This window comes from Eucyclogobius newberryi, unplaced genomic scaffold, assembly GCF_026437365.1.
Source record: "Eucyclogobius newberryi isolate DKJ021-1_F unplaced genomic scaffold, fEucNew1.0.hap1 SCAF_18, whole genome shotgun sequence".
Taxonomy (NCBI): domain Eukaryota; kingdom Metazoa; phylum Chordata; class Actinopteri; order Gobiiformes; family Gobiidae; genus Eucyclogobius; species Eucyclogobius newberryi.
Genome location: NW_027315812.1, coordinates 24,001,203 through 24,026,899, shown reverse-complemented (window position 1 = coordinate 24,026,899; position 25,697 = coordinate 24,001,203). Strand labels below are relative to the sequence as shown.

The following is a 25,697-nucleotide window of genomic DNA, read 5'->3' as shown; positions in this document are numbered from 1 at the left end:
ATGAAACATTTGTTTAGATGAAGCCATTAGGCAACGTGACTGAAGAAGTGCAGGATTTCGAGTGATTTTTGAGAGCTTAAAGAAGACAACCTCGTAAACAGGGCTGATGAAACAAGTGTGAATGATGAAAAAAATAAACTCCAGGTATATTTTTGATAAAGGCACAACAATAAACCACAGTTAAAAGCTTAAAAATATCAAATGTGACTGATATGCTTCTCTTCGCTTGCCACACGTTTGCATATTTTGTTTCGTTTTCACTCTTTAGTTTTAGTCTGTCACATGCACAAACAATTTACTATTCTAATATTATTGCAATGAAAAAGCCCGTAAAGTAGACCTCGTTTTGTCATTCCTTTAAAAACGGTGCCACTCTCATCCACAAACAACTATCTCACGGCACCTCGGAGAAAACAACGGCAATAAAATAAGCCTTTGGTGCGCCGCATATTTCAACCACGTTTGTCTCCGTGCTGAATATATAGACGCTCCAAATGCCAGCGGTGCCACACTTCTCCACAAAGGCGCCCACAGTGTTTACAGTAACCCACCGTAGAACTATTACTCTTCGAAGCACGTCTAAAAGAAAGGGAAAAAAACAGGTGCCGTTATATATAGAGTTTTGTGGCGCTTTTAAGACCAACGCATCTGTCCCCAAAAGCTCCTTCAAAATGGCTTTTCAAACTCTGACAAGTGACAAGCGCTGTTGCCGGCTTCTTAAGTATTGTCCTCTTCCACTCTCCCTCTGAGGCGCAATAACACATCTGACAGCCATCGCCGACGCCACAACGTTTGCCTTGAAATCCATCCCCGCAGTATAGAGGTGACTCGAGCTGACAGCGGAATCAGGAGATATACCGATGTAAGGCGGAGGAGTGTGCATCGGTGCTAATGTGGGCAGCAGGTTCTGAAATGTAGTGTCAAACGCACATAGCAAAAGAAAAATGGGTTGTACATGGCTTATAGTACTAGTTTGGGTAGTAAAAATCGAACCAATGATATATTTAGATGGGAGAGACATCTTCAATGAGTCTTTAACCATGTCAAAATGGTTTTCCCTCATCATTAGTGTACGACATGCTACTTCTTGTCTCCTCCCACATCTCTGTACTTGCAATTATTTGATCAATTGAAGCTGGGATTCTTATTTTTCAAACCGTGAAAGCAGGAAGTAGGTATCTAAATGTATATAAGCTCTCACATTCCCTTTGTATTCACGTGTTAATTTTGAGACAAGTGCACGGCTTTATAGAACAGCTTTTTCAGATGGTGGAGTGACACTAGGGTGGCCCGTCCAAGCGCAGCCAATCAGACGCTTGCTTTTGGCTCCTACTTCCTGGTTGATAAGAAATGTGCGCAGTGGTCTCATACTCTTTGGAGAAAAACACAAACTTCATTCATTTATTTAGATTGAATAAAACACGAGGTACCCCAACTTTAACACAGAGTTCACAATGTCATGTTTCAAAAATAATAAAACATAATAATCTGCAGTTTGTCAAGGTGACATTCTCCAATGAATATCAGCTCTACTGTTGTGAATGAAAAGTTGCACGTCCCATTTCTATAAAGACGTTGTACCTTCTAATGTCATGTCAAAACATTTCAAACCGTTTGCAGTAGTTAAAAAGTTCTCCATAGTACTTCTCACTCTCACAACATCATGAGGTTGTAAGTACTTTCCACAACGTTACACTAACTACCATGCTAGTTTTGGTTAAAAAAAAAAAAAATGTCCATAATTTACATACAGGACACACACATTTGTCTCATTTTGACAAAAAGAGCTGCTTTTACAGTAAATTATACATTTTACAAAACCAATTTGGCTCATCTACGTATACAAATATTTGGTAAAGCAATTTTACCGTTTTAGATGAATATAGCAGATGTAAAATGCTTAACAACGCATTGATCAATATTAAGAAAAGATCATACAGTACGTCTTCCAGTATAATTTGAAGGTTATTTTTTAACAAACACATTCATTCATATAGTTTGGTTGAGAGAAGTGTCCAAAAACACACAGTGATGGTTCAGGAGTTTGAGCTGCATTCGACCCTTAACCAGAGGGTAGGCTGTTCGATAACTACTCTCCCCCATGTGACTGTACTTCACCCAGCTTGACTATTTGTGATATATGTACACAATGGCTAGCAAGACAGTAGCCAGTGTCTTTCAGTCTGCCCCAGAACAGCTCTGGCAAACGAATTGATTTACCGACATTTTATGAGAAACTTAGCATTTCGATTTTTAGAAGCAAAGCAAGCTTGCCAATCTGCAACTCCAACTCCAACCGCCACCAATCACCTCCTCACAGACCGATTTCACACACAAGAAAGGTGGCGGATGGACACAACGTGCACTGGCATCTTTGCGTCCATTGGAAACCGCTCCAAACACCGAGCCACTGCAGAATGATGATAAAACTGACTCCAAACTAACAAAGTGGCACTAAATATATCCTTATCCAAACAAGTATGACACATGAGGCAGTAAAAGATATGAAAAATGATCCTGATCCATAAAAACATAACTAGCGCTGTCATAATTCTTGTTTTACTGTAAGTTTAGACGCTGGTCACTGGCGCTCCTGAAGCAGACGACGCCGCGGTGGTGAAATCATCGACAACAACGGCGACGGACGCGCTGTTGAAATAACCTTGAATTACAAAGCACAACATTTAGCCGCGATTGATCAAACGAGCCCAGCCGCCGGGATATTTCACTTTAACTGCCAATTGTTCCGCCTCGCGCCCGTCCTGTCGCTCCCGTCCCGTCTCCTGACACAAAGTAGCGTCTTTACAAGTTAGCGGTATTTTACTCGGAGCCAAACGTCCTAATAAAAATCCAGCTTTCGAACAGGAGATGCTCTTTACGGGCTTTTTACAGAATGAAGTGATCACGGAAATTGAAGATTAGAGTAGAGAGCTGGGCTGTAAAAAGAAAAAAAAAGAGAATTAACTAGGCCCGGATGTGCACTATATAATGGAGCGGAGAGGGCTCTGAGGAGTTATTGCCAAGAGAACACGGAGGGAAGAAGGACAGAGGGATTATATCATTAGCTCTTAGCCATGACACGCTATGTTATATGACGGGGACTTTAATGCGTCAAGGTCAGAAGACGCCAGCTCTCAAACTAAGGTGTATATATCAGAAATGCTTCGAATACGTTGAATTCCCAGGACACATTCTTGTAAAGTCAATATTTCAGGTGAGTGAAAGCGACATTTGAGGTCTTGGGAAGATCATTAAACAGTAAAATACGTTTCAAATGTGTGTTGTTCACTTAAAGGACACGTATGATGCTAAATCTGAGCGTTTCACTGTGTTCATTCATCAAGAACATGCCTGAAGTTGTATCTTGCGGAGAAATTCCTCTACCTCCGAACCTGAAACCTTCCCAGTTGTGTGATTCCGTTGAAAAAAGGCCATCACTAAGACATTCCTGACACAAACATCCCCAACGATCAAGGACTGGACTGACATTATAACAGACATTAGACAAATGCATTTGGACTTAATTTGGAAATGGACAAATTTGACCAACTGTGAAAAACTGAGACTTTTTTTCAAAAATAATATTTTTCATGATTGTGTTTCTTTTGTTGGACGTCTTTTTGTAAATTCATTTTTATTTTATTTTGTATTCCTGATTCCGTCTATGGTCCTGCTCTGTCTGTTACGTGTTTTATGTTTTTAAAATGGAAAAAAAATATGAAAAAAAGAAACAAGAAAATGATTTACAATAATCTACATACCGTTTTTCCGGACTATAAGTCACACCTTTTTTAAAAGTTTTGAACGGGGTGCGACTTATACTTACATTTATATACTTATACTCCAGTGCGACTTATATATGTTTTTTTCTTCTCTATTATGCATTTTTTGGCTGGTGCGACTTATAGTCTGTAAACTACGGTATATTTCTATACCAATTATTGTTAAGAAGTTAATAGTAACATTTTTAGAATGGCATTCACTGAACTAATGGAATTGCTAACTATTCTGAATTCAAATAATCTTAACTACAACAACAGATGAGTGTAAACTGAAAGAAATCGTCGCCTGTCAGAAGAACACGGTGAACGCTTGTTTCTGCTCCAGCTGCCTGCCACCAAACCCCTCCATTCTCCTCGACCGCGCCCCCTCAGCACGTGTCCATCTTCATCCCGGTGATGGATCAGAGACTCATATTTTGTATTTATTCATGGGGGGCTGAGCACAAAACCGGTTTCTTAATCAATTGTGCATCTCTTGTCTGAGAAAGTGCCAGTCGCCGCTAATGAAAATGAATGCTGCATGTGCAATGTGTGACTGGGGACGTCCACCTGTCGACAGCAATATACACACGACAATATACACCATGCAAATACACTGAATATTGTTTGGAGGAATGTCACCTGGTAATACTCAATAAAGCATGTTTTTTTACCATATCAGTTTAATTTGCAGATTAAATAAAGCTTGAATTGCAGTATAAACATTGAAAATAGACAAACTACACAAACAGCAAACAATACGGTGTAATATTTACCAAGACCAAACACATTTTTACAATACTTTATAAAGAGGTCAGGTCTGACAGTAGAAGGGAACGTTCATGAAGAGAATTGAATACTGAAATAAATCTCATTCAGAAATGATGCGCAATTATGCTGGGAATTAAAGTCTACTGTCTTGTCTTTTTTGTTAGTTTGTGACAGTTTAAACTTTATCATTATTAAGTTACATCGACAAAACTATGTTCATATATTTGAACTTGCTCATATTATAATCCAGACCAGTAACACTCACAGCAGCGGAGCAATTTTGGATTTTGTTTTTGACAGCCAAAGTGTTCAAATTCACACATCAAGCTTTAAATTTAATTTCCGTGTCAGTAGCTCTGAATAGAAGTGTTTGGAAAAATTGCGAACGGGTAAAAAAAAGTATGGTATGTGTCAATTTTGATTATAAATGACAATAATTTGACTTTATAATCTGAGGTGCATTCACGTTTTAGAATTGTACTGTCATAATTTGAGATTAAGGCTCTGTATAAGTTTTAACCACAATGATGATGGACAAATGTTGAACTAATCATTATTATTAAGACATTGGCTCCACAAACGTGTCATATTAATCTTACACTTTAGAGTCTTTTGAATAGACAGCACCTTTGGGTTTGAATAATGGCACCACTTTCTGAAGCTATTGTCAAAAACTGATTTCTTGTTTATTTATGCTGACAGAGAAGACGTTGCTGAGCTTTGTGCCAGTTTATATGTTTTGTGTGCGTGCAGTATTAGACATAAACCAGGTCAACAAGTCTGCACTCTGACAGTTTAACAGCGCGTTCCAACATCGAATTCTGACCTGACCTCCAGCTCAATTTGACAAGTACAATACAATGTTTTACCATAATTAACTCCAAACTGTAATTCCTGCCATAGAGCGCGGATCACAGAATTGTTGCAAACGGTTGTACATAATTATAAGAAAAGTTAGAAAGCTACAAATGCTGCCCACTACAAAAGACACATTTTTGAGAGACGAAAAATTACAATTGTATTAACAATTATTGACACCATGAACAAACAATAATAACATCCTTAATTTCCTTTCACCATTGCCTATGTATTTGGCCAAATATCTCGAATAATAAACGAATAATAATAGAAATAATCATAATCATATTTTGATGAATAAATACATTTAACAAATAAATACAATTGATACATTAATAATATTTCTTCACAATTATGTTTAATTTTTTGGAGTCAATATTTAATCGAAATCACTTAATGTTGCTTCTACTATTGCAATTATTTTGAATAACAGATCTTCCTGAATAACTTGATCTTTAACCAAGATCACGACAATCAATTCATTAAGAATTAACCTTATACAATAAAGTCTATGGTGAAACAATTAAAATGAAGGGCTAACAAATATCATCACGATTCTCCCCTGGGCCACAATTGGACCCCCGACATTACATTGTATTCCCACACACAGAAACACCGATTGTACCGTGAACTATTCACTTTCAACAAAACCTACAAAAACACACCATGAGGCTGTTATACTCACTTTTCCTTTTGTTCAAGCTGAGACTATATTTCACCGGCGCTATCCAATAATCATAAAATTTTCATGGAGGCTCTTGCTTTTTCCACAAATCAAACCGGACCCCCGCAATCACAGTCGCCATACAGCCACTGCACGCCTCACGTTAACACTACTCTTCGCCTGGCTTTTGTAGGTATTCACAAAGACCACTGATTACTTTGTTTTCAGGTGGTGCACATCTGCTCCCCCGCTGTTACAAGTAAGGAGAGATTATTGCCGGGGAGTTCAATTTCAATGCGAGTACCAGCAAAGAAAAATGATGTTTTGTGCGGCGGTTCTAAAGGCGCGCCCGGAGGTTAGGTGGCTGGTTGGTGGCATCTGTATGGCATCTGTCTATATGGAAAGTGTCACAGTCAAATTGACAAATGGTTGCGTGAGGAAATGAGATGTATGTTATGTGCCGCAGGTTTGTTGTGTTTGTCATCATTTAGACTAAATATTTTATGCTACCGTTGGACATTTTTGTTCAGGGTCTTTGTAGTTATGTTGTGTGTGTTTTTATGTACTCTAAAATGTGCAATATTTTTGAAACGATATTCTCTGACATCACATGCAGTGTTGCTAACTCTCGTTCATTATTCAACCAGGAGACTAAACAAAAAAAGGACAAAAAAAAGCCAATTGGATTTATAATTATATTTATACCATTTTTAAATTGTAATTTAATAAAGACATGCATTATTCCTTAAGCTGAATTAATTAATATATTGTTAAATTGTGTTTTAAGTGCACCATTTAATTAGTTTTTTAAATGTTTAAACTATTTCTAATTCAATTTAAAATTTAACAAATAGACTTGTAAATCACTCATTATTTTACATTTGAAACATAATTTAATTCATTTTAGTAAATGTTTTGTTATTCACGTGATCCTAAATCTCCTCCATTTATGTGTAATTACACGTTTGTTACTGTGTAACTAAGTCTTTGGTTCCCATGTTCCTCATTGTATCCCTTGTTACTGCTGTTCCATGTTATTCTCAAAATGTAACACTGGGGTTTGATCTGTTTCAGTGACTCAGTGTCTTTGCTCTGTAACACGACTGTATGCTCTGTAACACGACTGTATGCTCTGTAACACGACTATGTTCTGTAACACGACTATGTTCTGTAACACGACTGTATGCTCTGTAACACGACTGTATGCTCTGTAACACGACTATGTTCTGTAACACGACTATGTTCTGTAACACGACTGTATGCTCTGTAACACGACTGTATGCTCGACTGTATGCTCTGTAACACGACTGTATGCTCGACTGTATGCTCTGTAACACGACTGTATGCTCTGTAACACGACTGTATGCTCTGTAACACGACTGTATGCTCTGTAACACGACTGTATGCTCTGTAACACGACTGTATGCTCTGTAACACGACTGTATGCTCGACTGTATGCTCTGTAACACGACTGTATGCTCTGTAACACGACTGTATGCTCTGTAACACGACTGTATGCTCTGTAACACGACTGTATGCTCTGTAACACGACTGTATGCTCTGTAACACGACTGTATGCTCTGTAACACGACTGTATGCTCTGTAACACGACTGTATGCTCTGTAACACGACTGTATGCTCTGTAACACGACTGTATGCTCTGTAACATGACTGTATGCTCTGTAACACGACTGTATGCTCTGTAACACGACTGTATGCTCTGTAACACGACTGTATGCTCTGTAACACGACTGTATGCTCGACTGTATGCTCTGTAACACGACTGTATGCTCTGTAACACGACTGTATGCTCTGTAACACGACTGTATGCTCTGTAACACGACTATGTTCTGTAACACGACTGTATGCTCTGTAACACGACTGTATGCTCTGTAACACGACTGTATGCTCTGTAACACGACTGTATGCTCTGTAACACGACTATGTTCTGTAACACGACTGTATGCTCTGTAACACGACTGTATGCTCTGTAACACGACTGTATGCTCTGTAACACGACTGTATGCTCTGTAACACGACTGTATGCTCGACTGTATGCTCTGTAACACGACTGTATGCTCTGTAACACGACTGTATGCTCTGTAACACGACTGTATGCTCTGTAACACGACTGTATGCTCTGTAACACGACTGTATGCTCTGTAACACGACTGTATGCTCTGTAACACGACTGTATGCTCTGTAACACGACTGTATGCTCTGTAACACGACTGTATGCTCTGTAACACGACTGTATGCTCTGTAACACGACTATGTTCTGTAACACGACTGTATGCTCTGTAACACGACTGTATGCTCTGTAACACGACTGTATGCTCTGTAACACGACTGTATGCTCTGTAACACGACTGTATGCTCTGTAACACGACTGTATGCTCTGTAACACGACTGTATGCTCTGTAACACGACTGTATGCTCTGTAACACGACTGTATGCTCTGTAACACGACTGTATGCTCGACTGTATGCTCTGTAACACGACTGTATGCTCTGTAACACGACTGTATGCTCTGTAACACGACTGTATGCTCTGTAACACGACTGTATGCTCTGTACTTACACCTTGTGTTATACGTGTGCTGTAATCTAAAATGTACTTCGTAGTGAAGGTGATTAGCTGCATACTTTGTGTGAAAGTGTATGAAACACAAAGTACTTCTCTGAAACGGCAGCTGATGGAAAAAAAAGATAAATAATAAAAATACATGAGCATTAGGAGAATGTTAATTTAGCTCTGCTATAATACAATAAGATAGTGAGTAAAGTCACTAATGTAAATCATCAGATTAAGTGTTTGTGAATTTACCTTTAATACAGTTCATGGCAAAGTCAAATGTAATCAATAGATGATTCTGGCTCCTCCTCCCCATCTGAGATTATGACATCATCACACTGCAATAATAAGCCGAATGTCCTCCCTGCTCTTTTACACCAATCCACACAACTCTGGCCTGTCTAATGAAGCCTACGGGCTCAAAAGAAAATGTCTATGGGGTCTGTATACTTTGATCAAGAAGTATAGACAGAGAAGCTGGTTCACCCAGGAGTTATGTGTAGTAGTCATCCAAACATAACTAATGATTACTTGATAAATAGAATATAAATCGTACCTGAATTATACTTTTTAAATCATGAGGCCGATTTCAACAATTCAAAAAAAGACATTTAGGCATTTACAACTTTGTGGAGTTCTGAGACGTGGCTAAAACTAGAGTCCAGCTACAGGCTTATTTCTCTTTTAATGTCATCTCTGTCTGCATTTATTAAACTTCAATGTTTCTAATGTAACTTTTTGTAATGTATTGGCTTTGGGCAGCATGGTGGTGCTCAGTTCAAGTCAATGGGCTGTTCTCATTGGTGTGTTTTAGCTCTCTTTTAGCGGTTAGCTATAACGGTGGCTGCGCAGTAGTGTTCTTCTCCCACACGAGTGAGGAGTGCCTTATTGTTTTCACATTCATTTGCGATCTCTCTTGTCCCATCATGCTGGTCAAAAGCATTCTGGGACCTCTGGTGGTCACGGGCCCGTACGGTTCACCTCTAAAGTGAACCAGTGGGAAAATGCCCGCTGATGGTTCTGTTTTGGAAAATAACTTGCCCAAGCTCTTTCTAATCACCTTTAAGTAACATCCTGTAAAATTCTATCAGCATGTTAAATATGATCCTTGGTTGGCACATGTGCGGTCTGGAGTAGACTTCCGTGTTCCAATCTCCTCACCCTGAACCATAACATGAACTATGCATCACTGGACTGAGGCTCTCGTGAATTAGTGACACAGTGACAGCAGCTGGAGACAGTAGTAAATCTAGAGGCCCTGGCCTTGGGTGACATTACTCTGTGGACGCTTGTAATGGGGCCCCTTGGTCTACTCCTTTGGCCCCTGCTGCAATATCCCCGCGGTGTGCCAAGGATTGTCACCCCTACATGCGTCCTCTAGCTTCTTTTTTTTTCATTCTTTTTTTTTTGACATAGCGTTGTGATTAAGACAAAATCCCTTCCAGATCCGCGGGCCATGAGGTCTCCCTGTGTACGGACGAGCCCGGCCGCTAATTACTTTAATTAATTAAATTCATGATTCCTTCTAAATTGAAGCCATTCATCAGCGGCTCAGCGCGGCGAACGATAATGATTTAAAGACATCTATAAAGAATTATTGAGGACAAGAGGTGCTAGACCCGTCTGAGGCTTTGCGGTTCCTTTTGCCGCATTGACATTCCCTTTAAGCATATTTACAAAGTGAAGTCGGTGCATTATTCAGAGTTAGGATTAGCTGTTGTATGTTCTTTGCTGATCACACAAATCTGTCAAATGTTTTCATTGTTTTTATTCCATTCAAAGTATTTCAATATCTGTTTATCTTATCTAAACTTCTGCCTACACCTGGTCTTGAACAGGTTTTGATCTTGAGGATCTTTGTGCTAAGCTTGAGCAGGAATATTTTACCTATAATTGAACCTATACTGGAGGAAACCCACCCAGACAGAGAGGCCCGGAGTCAAAACCCGGGACCGTCTTGCTGTGAAGTCGAGAGTGCTAGTAGCTACTCTGCCACCAGACATTACACGAAATATGCTAATTTTTCGTACATATTTTCAACATACTCTACATATTTAAATGAGTAAAATTCTGTCTATGTTGTGAAAAAAAAAAGTAGTCTAGTCGTCGCGTGTATACTGTTTTAGTGCAGATTTGTATTTTTGTACGATGATCGCAATAAGTCAGGTGGTACAGTAGAAAATCTGTCAAATTAAACTACGCAGAACTTTTGAAGAGAGTATTTACTGTGGAATTGCTCAAACATGTTAAAAAGGTAATTTTGCATAATATTTTCAGGTCCAAAGGATTTTTTGTAGACAGAGTAGTTTAACCGGGGAACTGAAGGAACGGTAGAGACATTTGGCAAACAATTGAAGCCAGAAAAAACGTATAATAAACACTAACAATAAAAGCATAAAATAAAAATTCAACCAAAGTGAATTCACCAGAATACCATTACCTAATTACCGTACATTAAGTTTTAAATTACTACCTATTACATGTGCTCATAGTATAAATATCTGCCTTATTCCACTTTTCACAAAACGGTTCTACAATCTTTGCTCTACTCTCATACAGTTATCACTTCATCACACAGCGGCGGACGTTCAGGCACCCAAAGGCCTCTCCTGAGCGGCGGACAAGCCCTGCTCGGGATAAAGAAAGTGAGGGTGACCCTGACTGCCGGTGCGTGAAAAGAAGGCCCGCGGCAGCTGATCAACAAGTCTTATCGTGGCTCGGACACCAGTCGAGAACCGCTAATCCGGGCCGCACGCTAGTCCCGCCCCCATCACCCCCCGTCGGCTGTGGGACGGGTAATCCTTCGCAGATCGGTGTAAAGCCCCCTCTTTCAAAGCAATGTGCGCACCAAGCAAATGACTGTTGTGACTTTGAAGGTGCGATGGAATCCGGGCTAATTTCCATCTGTATGGCATTAGATCGGAGTGTCGGGGAGTGTGAAGGAGACGGTGTTGTGTTGCGGTTAAACCCTGAACCCTCTAAGAAGCTTCCACACAAATAATTGTTTTCATTTTGGTAAATAACACGTTTGTTTCGGATGAGATGCAAATGTTAAAGGCGCAGTAGCGGTGGGAGATTGAAGGGCATTCAGGGGCCGTTCTTAGACATTGCGCCGCTCTCCACAATCCCCACCTGGGAGCACGAGTTCAGGACCTGGACCTCTCGCCCTTTGAGGCAACTGCTGTTTTGATTCTGGAGGTTACAAATATAAATAGAATTGAGATACTGTATATCGAAAAATGTTCATGGAAATGTTATTGCATTGCTTGAAATGCTCCACAATAGGGCATTAAACTCGCATATCATGTCTGCTTGTGTAAAAGTAAGGAAAAAACAAATCAACCAAAAGCTTCTGAAAATAAAAACGTTTTAAGTGGAGTTTTTCACTGTCCGCACTTTTTAAGGTACTTTGCAGAGAGTTATAAAGAATTGGGTAAAAGTACACGTGCAGGTACCTCTCCAGGTAACAGTTGTATTTGTGAGACTGCTAAAAGTTCTCGACTGGACGAACGGAGCGGTCTGAGCAGAGTATTTTATAAGAACATGTCACCGATGTAAGAATAGGGCTGTGCCAAAATATCAATATATCGTGATACTAAATTTGGTGACACAGTATCGATATATTGGGCTGCTGTATCGATATATCGCCATGATGGTGACCGTGCTACAATTTTGTCGTTTTTTTTAAGAAAGAAAACTTGTTTTATTATTAAAATGTGTGTGTTTCATTTTGAGTTTGTGCAGGTCGTGGTTTAATGAAGAAAAAATGTGTTAAAATGTATTGGGTTCTTAAAAATCCTAGAATATCATGAGGAATATATAGATTATTGCATGTTACGCAAAATCTTGATATTATTGTATTGTGAGACCCTGTGATTCCCAGCTCATGTAAGGATTTAAAATAACATTTAAATCCCCCAAAAAATTTAACATGCAGGCACTTAAATGAAAAAAAAGGAAATATTGTGTAGATTAATCAAAAGCAAATTGACTATTCTAATAACGTTGTGAAATTGTTGACATGCTCAGAGAAATTAAAAGGCAGGAAGTCGAGTTGAGCTTTTAAATTTGACCTTGAAATGGAGCGATCGCTGAAATTTCTGTCTTGTTTTCATTTAGCTGGAGAAAGTTCTGGTTCATGGAGGTTCCGGCGGTGGATCCAGTTTAAAAGGTCGTACAGCGGGCTAACTGAAAATAAAATGTTAAGAAAAAATCCAAGTTTTTTTTTTTTTTTATCCAGGAGCTTCCACATTGCAGGTGGAATTGCAATACTCACCATGAAAGAAGCAAATACTGTAAAACTATTCATTTCACAAGACACATTCAGTGCTGAAAATGCAATGTTTAGCCTTTTAGTGAAAGTAGCTCATCAATTTAGAACTTTGTCTTGAGGGTTTAGTGAAATCCTGGCAAAGTTCCATCTGTGCAGAGTTTGATTACATTCTAGCTGCGAGGTTATTGCGGGGCGAGCTCTGAACCGTATGAGCAAGATGCAAATGGTATGCAAATAATTCTCTTCACTTTGGTCAATAAGTTGCACATCATATGATAATATACGGTTCAGATGCAAATATAAATGGTGTGTTAAACTGTATTATTCTTGAAACATTTAAAGAAGATCTAATAGCATTTGAGATGTAAACACATATGTAAGGAGAATGTGCCTGCTATGTAAACACTCCTGTATTAGAGTGGGAGTTGAAATGTCTTGCCCAAGGACACAACAACAGCACATATAAGGATGAGAACAAGCAACCCTGTGGTCAGAAGGTGAACATTTAACTCACTACGACCCTCTAGGAACAACTTAACAATTTGTACAGTTCGTTCCGTTTTCACTAACCACAACAATGGAATATGAGAGAATGTTTATTGATAATAGTGAAGATGGATCGATGATGGATCGATGATGGATCGATGATGGATCGATGATGGATCGATGAGAGTTGGCTGGGTAGAGACTCAGGATGGGGGCTCTGTCTCGGGTAATCAGCCCGGCCGATTCAGAATCCCCCCTCCTTAGATGGTGATGTGTTAAGGTGAAGAGGGTGGGAGGGTGGGAGGGTGAAGAGGGTGGGAGGGTGAAGAGGGTAAGAGGGTGGGAGGGTGGGAGGGTGAAGAGGGTGGGGTCGAGAAAGCAGAGCCAACAAGACTCTTTCCTGTCTAATAAAGCCGACGGGCAAAACATCTTTAAAAACTACATATTTAAATGTGAAGAAAATAAGAGGGACAGCCTTCTACTGCAGGAAATTACGCAACCAGCCTTCACATGTAGCTGTCGGAGCATGCAGACCCTGAATTGAGTCACAGTATCTCCTCTCCTTCCCTCCCATCTCCTCTCCATCTGTCCCTTCCATCTCCTCTTCCTCTGTCCCTCCCATCTCCTCTCCCTCTGTCCCTCTCATCTCCTCTTCCTCTGTCCCTCCCACCTCCTCTTCCTCTATCCCTCTCATCTCCTCTTCCTCTGTCCTTCCCATCTCCTCTTCCTCTATCCCTCTCATCTCCTCTTCCTCTGTCCTTCCCATCTCCTCTTCCTCTATCCCTCTCATCTCCTCTTCCTCTGTCCTTCCCATCTCCTCTTCCTCTATCCCTCTCATCTCCTCTTCCTCTGTCCCTCCCACCTCCTCTTCCTCTATCCCTCTCATCTCCTCTTCCTCTGTCCTTCCCATCTCCTCTTCCTCTGTCCCTCTCATCTCCTCTTCCTCTGTCCCTCTCATCTCCTCTCCCTCTGTCCCTCTCATCTCCTCTCCCTCTATCCCTCTCATCTCCTCTTCCTCTGTCCCTCCCACCTCCTCTCCCTCTATCCCTCTCATCTCCTCTTCCTCTGTCCTTCCCATCTCCTCTTCCTCTGTCCCTCTCATCTCCTCTTCCTCTGTCCCTCCCACCTCCTCTTCCTCTATCCCTCTCATCTCCTCTTCCTCTGTCCTTCCCATCTCCTCTTCCTCTGTCCCTCTCATCTCCTCTTCCTCTGTCCCTCTCATCTCCTCTCCCTCTGTCCCTCTCATCTCCTCTCCCTCTATCCCTCTCATCTCCTCTTCCTCTGTCCCTCCCACCTCCTCTCCCTCTATCCCTCTCATCTCCTCTTCCTCTGTCCTTCCCATCTCCTCTTCCTCTGTCCCTTTCATCTCCTCTTCCTCTGTCCCTCCCACCTCCTCTTCCTCTATCCCTCTCATCTCCTCTTCCTCTGTCCTTCCCATCTCCTCTTCCTCTGTCCCTCTCATCTCCTCTTCCTCTGTCCCTCTCATCTCCTCTCCCTCTGTCCCTCTCATCTCCTCTCCCTCTATCCCTCTCATCTCCTCTTCCTCTGTCCCTCCCACCTCCTCTCCCTCTATCCCTCTCATCTCCTCTTCCTCTGTCCTTCCCATCTCCTCTTCCTCTGTCCCTCTCATCTCCTCTTCCTCTGTCCCTCCCATCTCCTCTTCCTCTGTCCTTCCCATCTCCTCTTCCTCTGTCCCTCTCATCTCCTCTCCCTCTATCCCTCTCATCTCCTCTTCCTCTGTCCTTCCCATCTCCTCTCCCTCTGTCCTTCCCATCTCCTCTCCCTCTGTCCCTCTCATCTCCTCTTCCTCTGTCCCTCCCACCTCCTCTCCCTCTATCCCTCTCATCTCCTCTTCCTCTGTCCTTCCCATCTCCTCTTCCTCTGTCCCTCTCATCTCCTCTTCCTCTGTCCCTCCCATCTCCTCTTCCTCTGTCCTTCCCATCTCCTCTTCCTCTGTCCTTCCCATCTCCTCTTCCTCTGTCCTTCCCATCTCCTCTTCCTCTGTCCTTCCCATCTCCTCTTCCTCTGTCCTTCCCATCTCCTCTCCCTCTGTCCCTCCCTCTTTCTTCTCTCAGCTGTACAGACAGAGGGCGTGTCATATGGCCAGTGGAGAACTGGCACTTATGAAGAAAAAAAGCGTTACTTGATCACTTCTACCACTACCACTTCTGGCTTTAATTTACTGTGAAAAGCACATGAGATCAAAGTGGAAAGGAGCTGATATAAGTGTACATGCTACATATTCTTGAGATGGGCAGAGAGGAGACCACCGCAGAGAGGGCGGGACAGATGCACAGAGATGTGGAGGTACGAGGAGGGAGAATGAGCGCTTAGTGCAGTCAGTGGCCAAAGCCGTGACTCTTGAGCCTGAGGCAAACGTGTGAGAACAGGGGACAGAGTCAGGCTCCCCCCCCCCGCTGTTTTCCCGTAGACTTTCTAGAGATTGAGATTGAAATTGGCATTTGTCTGTTTCTGAAAACACGTAATGTGAGCATGTTTCCTTAAACCTCTACAGCGAATAGTTTTTTTAAATAGAGCCGATACAAGTCCGAGACATGTAACCTTCGAGTAAATGACCGAGTCCAAGAGCTGTCAAGACCAGGAACGAGTCCAAGACGAGACCAAGACCTTAAATTTTAAACCGGTGTTGAGTACTATGAAACATGATTTTAGTGCCACAACGATTGGTCTGTTGGAGGTATAAAAACCTATTGCAGTTTTAGTTTAAAAAAAAAAATTGGGACGTACGCCGATGATGCGAACGCTGATAAGTGCGGTAAAGTTTGGCAACTTGGCATTTGGTCTTAAAACCAAAGTGTGACCCCACTCTCCGCACTGTGGGAGAGTGAATCTCCGCAGATGAAGAGGTAGCAGAGGGTCACTTAGGCATCTTTACAGTGTTTCTATACCACAACTGTTTGAAGGACTGTGTATTTGCATACTATCTCAAGTATGTAAATGCCAAAAGTTAGGTTTGGTGTAATTTTGCCTGGATCGGGGACCTGGTTGGTAGCGACGGTAGGTCCATTGGATAATCAAGTACCTTCTAAGACGATAAAATGTATCTCAATTAGACGCAATGTAAGCTAGAGTATGTGCAATTTGCAAGATGGTCAATAATTTGCCTTGGAAAAATTGGTCTAACATCCCTTGGGAGACATGTGCCAATTTACAGTGTAATAGCAGATATGGAAGAATGAAGAATGAAGCATATACGTTTATCTGTGTGTAAAATATTCTTACTGTGTCACCAGACCTCGCTTTTCATTTACCTCAATCTTTTACTAAATTGGCCTTGCATATGAATTAGAGCCGTTGAATATTAGATGGTTGGATATAGGACCTGTAATGTCTGAGCTTCCATTATTTCCAGGATGAAATTCAATCTCGTAGAGCCATTACGAGCGATTTCTGATATGATAGTGTCCTTATAAGACAATGTAGCACCATCAGAATGATTCCACCTTTCTGAGGAGGAGGCTAGAGGACAAATACTGGCCCACATCTGTCATTTATAAACACAAACCGATAGCAGTAACATAAATATAATTTGAATAGTCACTGCGCTCTGGTCCGAGTCTAAATACAGGTCAGAAACAGGGAAGTACAATGAATCCAATAGTCGTTGGCTCAATGGCCGTCACCACATCTACTTTGAGCAAATCATTTTTAGTTATTGGCCCCTCCCTCAGTGCAGATAAGTACTTAGAAGTTCTGGTAGTTTTCACTTTGACCTTTAGTCTGCAGCAAGGGGAGCATAAATTCAAAAGGAGTGTGTACCCCTTTAAAATGTGGTCTAATATTTTTTTGGTTTAAATGTTTTGTGATCATGCCACTGCTCAAATTGTCTCATAGATTCATGGCAACAGACGTATTTTTGCACCTTTTGCTCGCATTAACAATACACACATGATGTTGATTTGCCATTAGCTAGACCTAACACATTACAATATCTAATTGTAGCAACTCTGTATCATGTGTTTACTTTATTCAAAATAAAACTAGCAGGTAGAAAAAGCTTCAGTTGTAGTCATCTGGACTCAGTTAGAAAAAAATAGACGTTTCGACTCTCATACAAGAGCCATTGTCAATAAAAGAATTTAGATCGAGAACTCCGATATTTATACTCTTCTGTGGTAAGTCCAGCCCATTGGGCGGAGCCTTCCTGAAGTAGAAAGAGTTGTTTGTTTCAACAGAAACTCACACCTTGTATCTACCGAGCCTATTCAGAATTTTAATGGGCTATTAGAAACCTCTTTGTCTTTGTGAGACCCTGGCTCAACCACCCTGAGTACCTGATTAGCATCTACATGTCCTGGTCCTGGTCCTCTACCTTTCCAGGGGTTCAGTATCCCATTATAGATACCAGGAAGATTGAATCTTAGCCCTCCATTCCTATTTAAAGAAGGTCTTTCTTTTTTAACAAAAATAGCTTCCTTGACTCCTCTTTCAAACCATCTTTTCTACCTGCTTAAAACCTTCACCTCACCGTCTTCAAACGAGTGATTAGAGGCTTCAAGATGGAGATGCACGGCGCTCTGTGGTCCTGAACTTGTATTTCTTCTGTGCTGATAGAGCCTCTTGTGTAGAGGCTGTTTCGTCTCACCTATGTAACGTTCTTTACAGCTTTCTTCACTGCATTGGATCGAATAAACTACATTGCTCTGTTTTTGAGTCGGCAACTTGTCCTTAGGGTGAACCTGTTTTTGTCTTAAAGTGTTTCCTGGTTTAAAATAAACAGGGACTTCGTGTTGTCTAAAAATTCTCTGCAGTTTTTCCGACAGGCCAGACACATAAGGGATAGAAACACCCTTCCTTCTCTATTCAGTTTCCCTTTTGTGTTCTCGATCTAAATTCTTTTATTGACAATGACTCTTGGATGAGAGTCGAAACGTCTATTTTTTTCTAACTGAGTCCAGATGACTACAACTGCAGCTTTTTCTACTATGGAACACGCCTGGACGAATGAGGGATTACACCGACAAAACTAGCAGGGTAAAAATGTTCCGCATCAAAATTGGACTAGTATTTGATGGCTAAATAAAATGGCTGAATCATCACAGAAGGAACACATTTAAGGTTTGCAATCAGCCGCACACCTTCATCTTAAAGCTACAAATCACACGTTTGAAGACAATAAAGTAAACAAAATAAGCAGGGAAAAGGAATGGTTCGAAAGAGGAGTGACGGAAGAAATTGTGAGTTACGATCTCCCCTCAGTCTACAACAGCCTCATAAGACCTTAGCAGAAAACAAACCAGTTAAATGACTAATGAGGTATTTGACAACTCTGAGGTAGAGGTGGCCAGACCTCAATTGGCCTTAACAACCCAAAGGTGTAAGAGTGAAGCTGTCAGACCTGTAAACAAGGACAGGAGTTTATGATTCCTCCCTTTGGGGCAGGACCAATATGAGCTCAAGAGAGGATAATAGTGCAGCTCAAACCATTTCCATCATTTTCAAAAGGAAGTCGAAATGTCTTGATCTTGACCAGTGTTCTAACTACTTTTAAAACATTTTCTACCATGGACCCCTACTGGTCGAATGAAGGATTACATCGACAAGTCTAATTAAAAGATAGCGTTTATTTTCGTTCCATTAAATATAGATTTTTCAAGCACTTCACTTCCCCTGTTGGTTCAGTGTCATCCTCATTTGTATCTCTATCCAGGGAGTCCCAGCACACTTGTGATTAGACTACAGCTCCCAGCATGCCTTGTGGCGGTTTCGGAACTCCCCCAGGAGGAGCTGATGGGAGACGAGAGTCCCTGCTCTGCAAAGCACCCATAATGATTGCACTGAAACGCATTTGGACACATTATACATTTAGGACACGCGGTTAGCACAGTTAGCATGAACACTGTTGCCAATCGGTGAGCAGATACAGTGCTCACGATTATTCAAACATGTGGGATGAGTTTGTGCTGTTGTTTTTTACACTTTCTGGCCCAGAATTGCAACTAAATTGCCCAAAAGGGATTCGTAGAGGTTTTTGGACAAGATGTACGAATGTGCTTTTACAGATTTATAAAAAATATCTTGTTCAGCTAAAAGAGACTGTTGAGCTTTTAACCCTGTGGTAATGTTTGTTTCATTCACGCATGTTGGAATAATTCAGCACATTTAGTTTTGCCCTCTCAATGATCGTCTTGTGGTAATTCATGAAGCTGTTTTTAAAGTCCATACACTGTTTCGGATCATTGCTAAAATTGGTATCACTGACCAGTTTGAATGGTTTTGCTTCTATTTGGTGGCATAATATTCTGCTGTAAATACAAATGATAGTTTACACCAATTAAGTGGCAGGTTGTGAACATTACAGGGAGTAGAGTATGTTCTGAAACACATTGATGACATAAAACACATCATAATTGTTTGCCAATTTTGTTTGTCAAATGATATGTTCTGTGTACATTAGAGGGGTTTTGGCCCAGTGTAGTCTGGGATTTTGTGGTTATGGAATGTCCTAGTGTAATGTCATGATGTACTATAAGAACGTAAAATCAAAGACAAACTGGGATAAATTGTGTAAAGCACTTTAAACTATTTATTCATTGTGTCATTCATTATTCAAGTCTTTGTTCATGTTTATTAAATAATGATTCAGGCTTAGTTACCAACCCATAATTACTGAGCTTGAATCATTCTTTAAAAAATATTGGTTCATTCTTAATTTCTTTGTTGTTGATTCTTTATTAAAGCTAAATAAGGTGTCGTTATTATAAAGTTTGACTCTGAAATTAACCTCCAAATCAACACGGCCTTTGTTTTGTGAACGGCAGTTACATTTCCTTTTCTTTAAACTCTGCAGTGCACAAGTTCCCCCGCTGGCATTTTCTATAAAGACATTTCATTTCAAGTTTTCTGACATGAGGATTCTGACTTTTTGTGCACAATGTTTGTAACTGCAATACCAAAAGTAAGGTATACAAGTGTCATTTCTAAGTCATATTTCTCAAGAATAAAACACTCAAAAGTTCAAAAAATACCGCCTTCTTTGTGCATTTTGTCAAGGGTACCAATACTAATGAAGGACATTGCAGATAAATGCATCGCCCGTGGTGTTTGGAGCCTGATTCAGAGTTGTTTTAAACGTGCACCACTCATGCATTTTCTGAGCCTGCAGGCTGGAGAACACATATGTGAAGGTAAATATGTAAATGATAGGACAACAGATTCAAATTTAATAACAGCCAGTTCCAAACATTGTGTAACTCATATGTGCTGTACCTGATTTGTACTATCTTAAAAATATAAAAAACAGTACAAGTTCATTTTAAACTTAGTCCAAATGTATCACTAATTTATCGAATGCCTTCTGAGCATCCTGAATTTTCACCGTGATAAGTTTATGAGCGCTTTTTTACAGCTTTCAGGCACCAGAGCATAGATTTGCTACGCTAAAGCTAACAACAACTAGCATGCTAACAGCACACTTCCTGCTTTGAGGAGAATAAAACGCTCTATAAATCAGATGCAGCTGCTTTTACAATACATCTATAATAGGCAAAACTGATTTTACTTTATTACATTAAAATAACAGCTCTTTTAATGTATTGTTTTTATCATTATTGTCTTGTAGCCTATTTAGATGTGTTGAATAAAATTGCTTTTGAGGCAGTATTTTGTACATTTGGTGACTTTCTTTTTTCGGCAGGTAGTTTCGCATTTTGTTGCAGATCGGCCTTAGCGCTCATCAACTGTTCCTGAACCTAACCCTGTCCTAACCTTAAGCTAATTGTGGAATAATATATTGTAAAAATAAACACTTGCCAATGAAATGAGGGAAGCGTACATTGCTATGATCTGTCTACGGAATAAAAATGCTGAACTTTTAGTGAGTCCCAACATAATGTATTTATTTATGCTAGTTTTTGCACTCTGACTAAACTGTAAATTGTGTGTATATATTCAGTCAAAGTATTTAGTATGTTTATTTTTTATCTTTTTTAGTATTTTTTTTATTCATAAATGCATCAAGAAGTTTAATACAAAAATGGAAATGAAGTAGATATTGTTGCTATATTTGAATGTACTTTTTGACATAATCATTTCAGTTGTATCAAAATATATACTTTCCTACCTTAATGTGTTAGTTAAATTCTGTTAAAATCAAAACATCACAGAGACTAAATCAAGGTTAAGACTTAAAGTTTCTGTACCTGATTTTTTTACCGTCTTAAATATGTGAAGAACTAGTTTACTATTTACAGAGGTCCAAACTTATCCCTCACTTTCTGAACACTTTACTAGCATCCTAATTATTCACCGCAGTGAGTTTAATAAGTGCTTTTCAGAACTTTCCGAGGTCACAGTAACGCTAACGACACCTAGCATGCTAACAGCGCACTTCCTGCTTCTCGAAGAAAAAAATGCTCTACAATAAGATGCAGACAGAACTCAGCAGTCTCATTTTATATATTAAAATATATCTGCACTGGGGCAAAACAGATTTACATGAAAAAAAGTCAACTCAAGAACAAAATCAGAATGTTTTTGTCAGTTGGAAGACCTTGGTGTTATTGCAATATTATTCATTTGTCGCGCTATTTATTTTTGCGTTAGCCAATTCTGCAATATCGATACTTTTGCGACATATTGCGCAGCCCCAGTTCCAACGATAAAAATGCATTGCAATACTAGTTGAACCTCTTGAATTCCTGCAGCGATCCTTTTGTCTCATCAGTATGTTAGTCTGAGTGCGCTGTCTGCTCTCACATCTGCCCTCATTGCCACCGGTTGTTGTTGTGGCTCATTTGCATTTACCGGCGCTGTCTCTCCCCCGCCCGAGCGCCGCCCTTCAGGACCTTTGAGGAAATCTTGACCACAATAACAGACGGTCGCCAGTGCTCTCACAAAGTCCAGATAAAAGACCGTCTGCTTGTAAATCCAGGCTTAACGCGGCGTTATCTGGAGATGGGGAGCTAATTGTTTAGCGATAGCGAAGCTTGTTTTCTAAAGATGACGACTGGATTTGTTGAAGTCTCAAAAAGAATAGGGTTTAAGTTGGAAATGTGTGTTATAAAATCCATGTGTCTATGCTAGAACGTGTACAAATATATAGATAATAAACCCTTAGTGGACTAAAGAAATTATAGATTGACTCGCTAAAAGGGAACGTATCATGAAGCTGGCAAGGTTTTTTGGATTTATTATAGTCAGACCTGTATTTTAGTGTGGGGCCTTGACAGTTTGGGCTTCACTCCCTGGCTGTGATGTGTCTGGTCAGCTAATTCGAAAAGTTCGACTTCTTCAGAACGGTATCCCAGGTATGAGAGAGTATACGCTAAAATGTGTTTAAATCGACAGATCAGACTCCGAGGGTGCAGCCCAAACTGTCAAGGTATGACACTAAATCACAAGACTGACTATAAGAAATGCAAAAAACTACACAAGGTTTTGTGGACTGAAGACTTCATCGACCGATTAATCGACCAAGCCAGTGTTTTCTGAAGTTTTTGGGGTAATGTTTAAAATTTTGCTTAAAAAGATTACACAACACAACACTTACCCTCACACCTTTTAGGGAAAATAAAAAAGTGGTATAAAGAGTCTAATTGCAAAAGCAGAGTGTCTAGTGCCATTTGACAAAAAATGTTGAAGGCTTATACTGTTTATCAGCGTTTTCAAAATCCAAATGTATTTGCAATAAAAATATGATTCAAGGGCACATACTGTTCACTAATATGAGTAGAAGACGCTATCAAAAAGAAAAATAAATGTTTTTTTTTTTGTATCTGTTTATGCAAATTAACTCCCCAAATATTGTCCATGCCACTGAGTCTGCTTCTTTAATTTTGTAATGCTGATTGTTTTGCTTTCTTTTTATGATTTTAAGATCCCCACATAAAGACTGCACCTTCATTTGATGCTTTTAAGTCTTGTTTAAAAACGCACTTTTATTCACTGACATTTAACCTGGCATGAGAATTGTGTGGTTCTCTGACCGTCTTTTATTATTTTATATATTGTATGTTGTTTTTAAATCGTTTTTATTTGGTTTGTACGTACGTTGTTGTTTTTTAACATATTTTGCTTGTGTTTGTTTTGTACTCTGTGCAGCACTTTGGAGACTTTGTGTTGGTAAAATGTGGTATCCAAATAAAGTTGGATTAGATTAGAAGTTTGTTCAAGACGACAGTTGTAAATTATTCAATTTAATCTGTGTAAATCCAGATTATTATTGTCATAGAATAATCCAAAACATAATTTAAACTTGATAGAATCCCCACTCCTATCCTGTCACTATATGCTAATTTTAGACCTACGGGTTACACATTATTATCAAATGTCTGTGTTTTAGCCAATTTTCTGGCCCCTTGATTTCTAACCAGTTTGCTGTGGTCCACCAAAGTTCCCAGAATGATTTTCAGGCGTGCTGCAAAAAATCTAAAGTACTCTACTCTAACTAAATCAACCAGTCATTTCAAAATTTGCCCATTTTTGCAAATCCCAGACTCTTCGACACAACTATTAGGAGCACTGAATCTTTTTAAACATGTGAAATATAAATGAAACAATTCAAAAACTGGTTGAAAATCTTAATTTTTCCAGGTATGTTTAAAAAATTATAACTTGACAGTAAAATTGTAGCATTTATGCACTCATGTACTATGATTGTTTTTTTATCCCTTTAAAATTATTCTAATATTGTATAAGTCCTACACAGAAATGTCTGACGTTAAAAAAAAGCAGCATTTCTCATCTGATTTTCTGCATTAAATCCAAATGATTCAATAAAATGTTAATGTTTCGAAACACGCTTTATGAATCATAGTATTTGTGGTATTTTTTACAAGGCCGTAGTTCAACTGTCATAGATATTAAAGCTTTTCACGCACCAAATGAAGCCCATAAAAACTGTGTGCGCATTTGAAAGGACGGAAAAGTAAGTCAAGGTTGCCCGGTGGTCTAGTATATCCAACATTTGAGAGAACTGGCCCTGAATTACAGTAGAAAAAGTTGGATTAACCCCCATGTGATTAGCGTACAAAGTGAGCACACTGGGCTCTGGAATGAATATTGCAAAGTTCCCCCGTGACCCGAGCACCCAAGGAGACAAGATCAGCCAAGTGGAAAATGATCAAATGCAGATGTGGGAAGAGAAAGAGAGGAGAAAAGGGGGACACGAGCCAAAAGATGGGAGATTGAATAGACACTGCATGAACGATTAAGTTGGTGTATCTTACAAAAAGGACAATGTCTTCAACAAAGATGCAAGGACTCTACAAAGGACTGTACGCTATTTTGACATGATTGATTGGCTGTATTTCCAACAATGTGATAGGCTGCTAGCAAATACTCTAAATACAAAGAATTCTAGTCTCTCAGTTTCCCAAATTCTGAGGACGAGATTGATAAAACAGATTACCACAAAAAAAAAAAAACGAGAGAATTTTAAAATATTCGTCATTTAAATTTTAACATTCTATTTATTTGCTTTCTATTGCACTGGTGACTATGCTAGCAAGTGTATCACAATCATTAAGGTTAGGATTAGGATTTGGTTCAGGAACAGGTTTCCAAAGACATACAGTTTAATCGTATGTCAAGACAAAAATGGCAGTTTATGTGCATATCATGAATACAAACTTATATTACGGTTCATTAGAAAATATATGTTTTAAAGTAAGCTCTGAGTAACTATCTTAAAAGGAAAGCAGTAGAGGCTAACAATTATGAGTACCGGTACTATAGGGGCGTGGGAACATTTAAATAGGGTGTGGTACATTCAACTGAACACTGCTTTGCCTGGAATGTTCCATTGCACTTTGTATTTGTCTTGCATTAATTTCAGTGTTTATATTGCTCATGAATACGTTTGAAAAACAAACAAACATGAATTACTTTGAGTGGACTTGCCTCTCCACGGATCTGACTTGGCCTGAGGGAGTCACCTGCTCCGACAGATAAATGTAATCTATACATGTGTTTTGTCTTTTTCTAAACAAAGAAAAACACATTGGTACACCTTAATTAGCCTTAATAAAACATTATCAGACTTTTAGGAACAAAAAGTTTAAAAAGAATGATTTAGGCAGGAGTTAGGTATTAATCAAGTTACTAGGTCTGAATCATTCTAAATAAACGTGTTCATTACGCTACCCAACACTGCATATAGAGTAAAACCAAGCCCCCAAGGAGCAAGATGGTGGTCCATGTCAATGGGCGACGCTCGCTAGCGCATGTCACCGCTTTAGCCTTTAGTGGCTAGCTACATCCAGGAGCAGAGTGGCCCAGAAGTACCATGTGACCGCTCTGATCCAAGCTAAAGATTTAAGAATACTGAAGATTTTGGGATGGGCGACTC

The 25,697-nt window shown here is 39.8% G+C and overlaps 1 protein-coding gene across 1 annotated transcript in view; it reads right to left on the bottom strand.

Moving 5' to 3' along the window:
* The window catches only part of cdh7a (cadherin 7a), a 292,083-nt gene that overhangs the window by 150,818 nt on the left and 115,568 nt on the right, over positions 1-25,697 (bottom strand). The gene's annotated exons all lie outside the window — the stretch shown is intronic.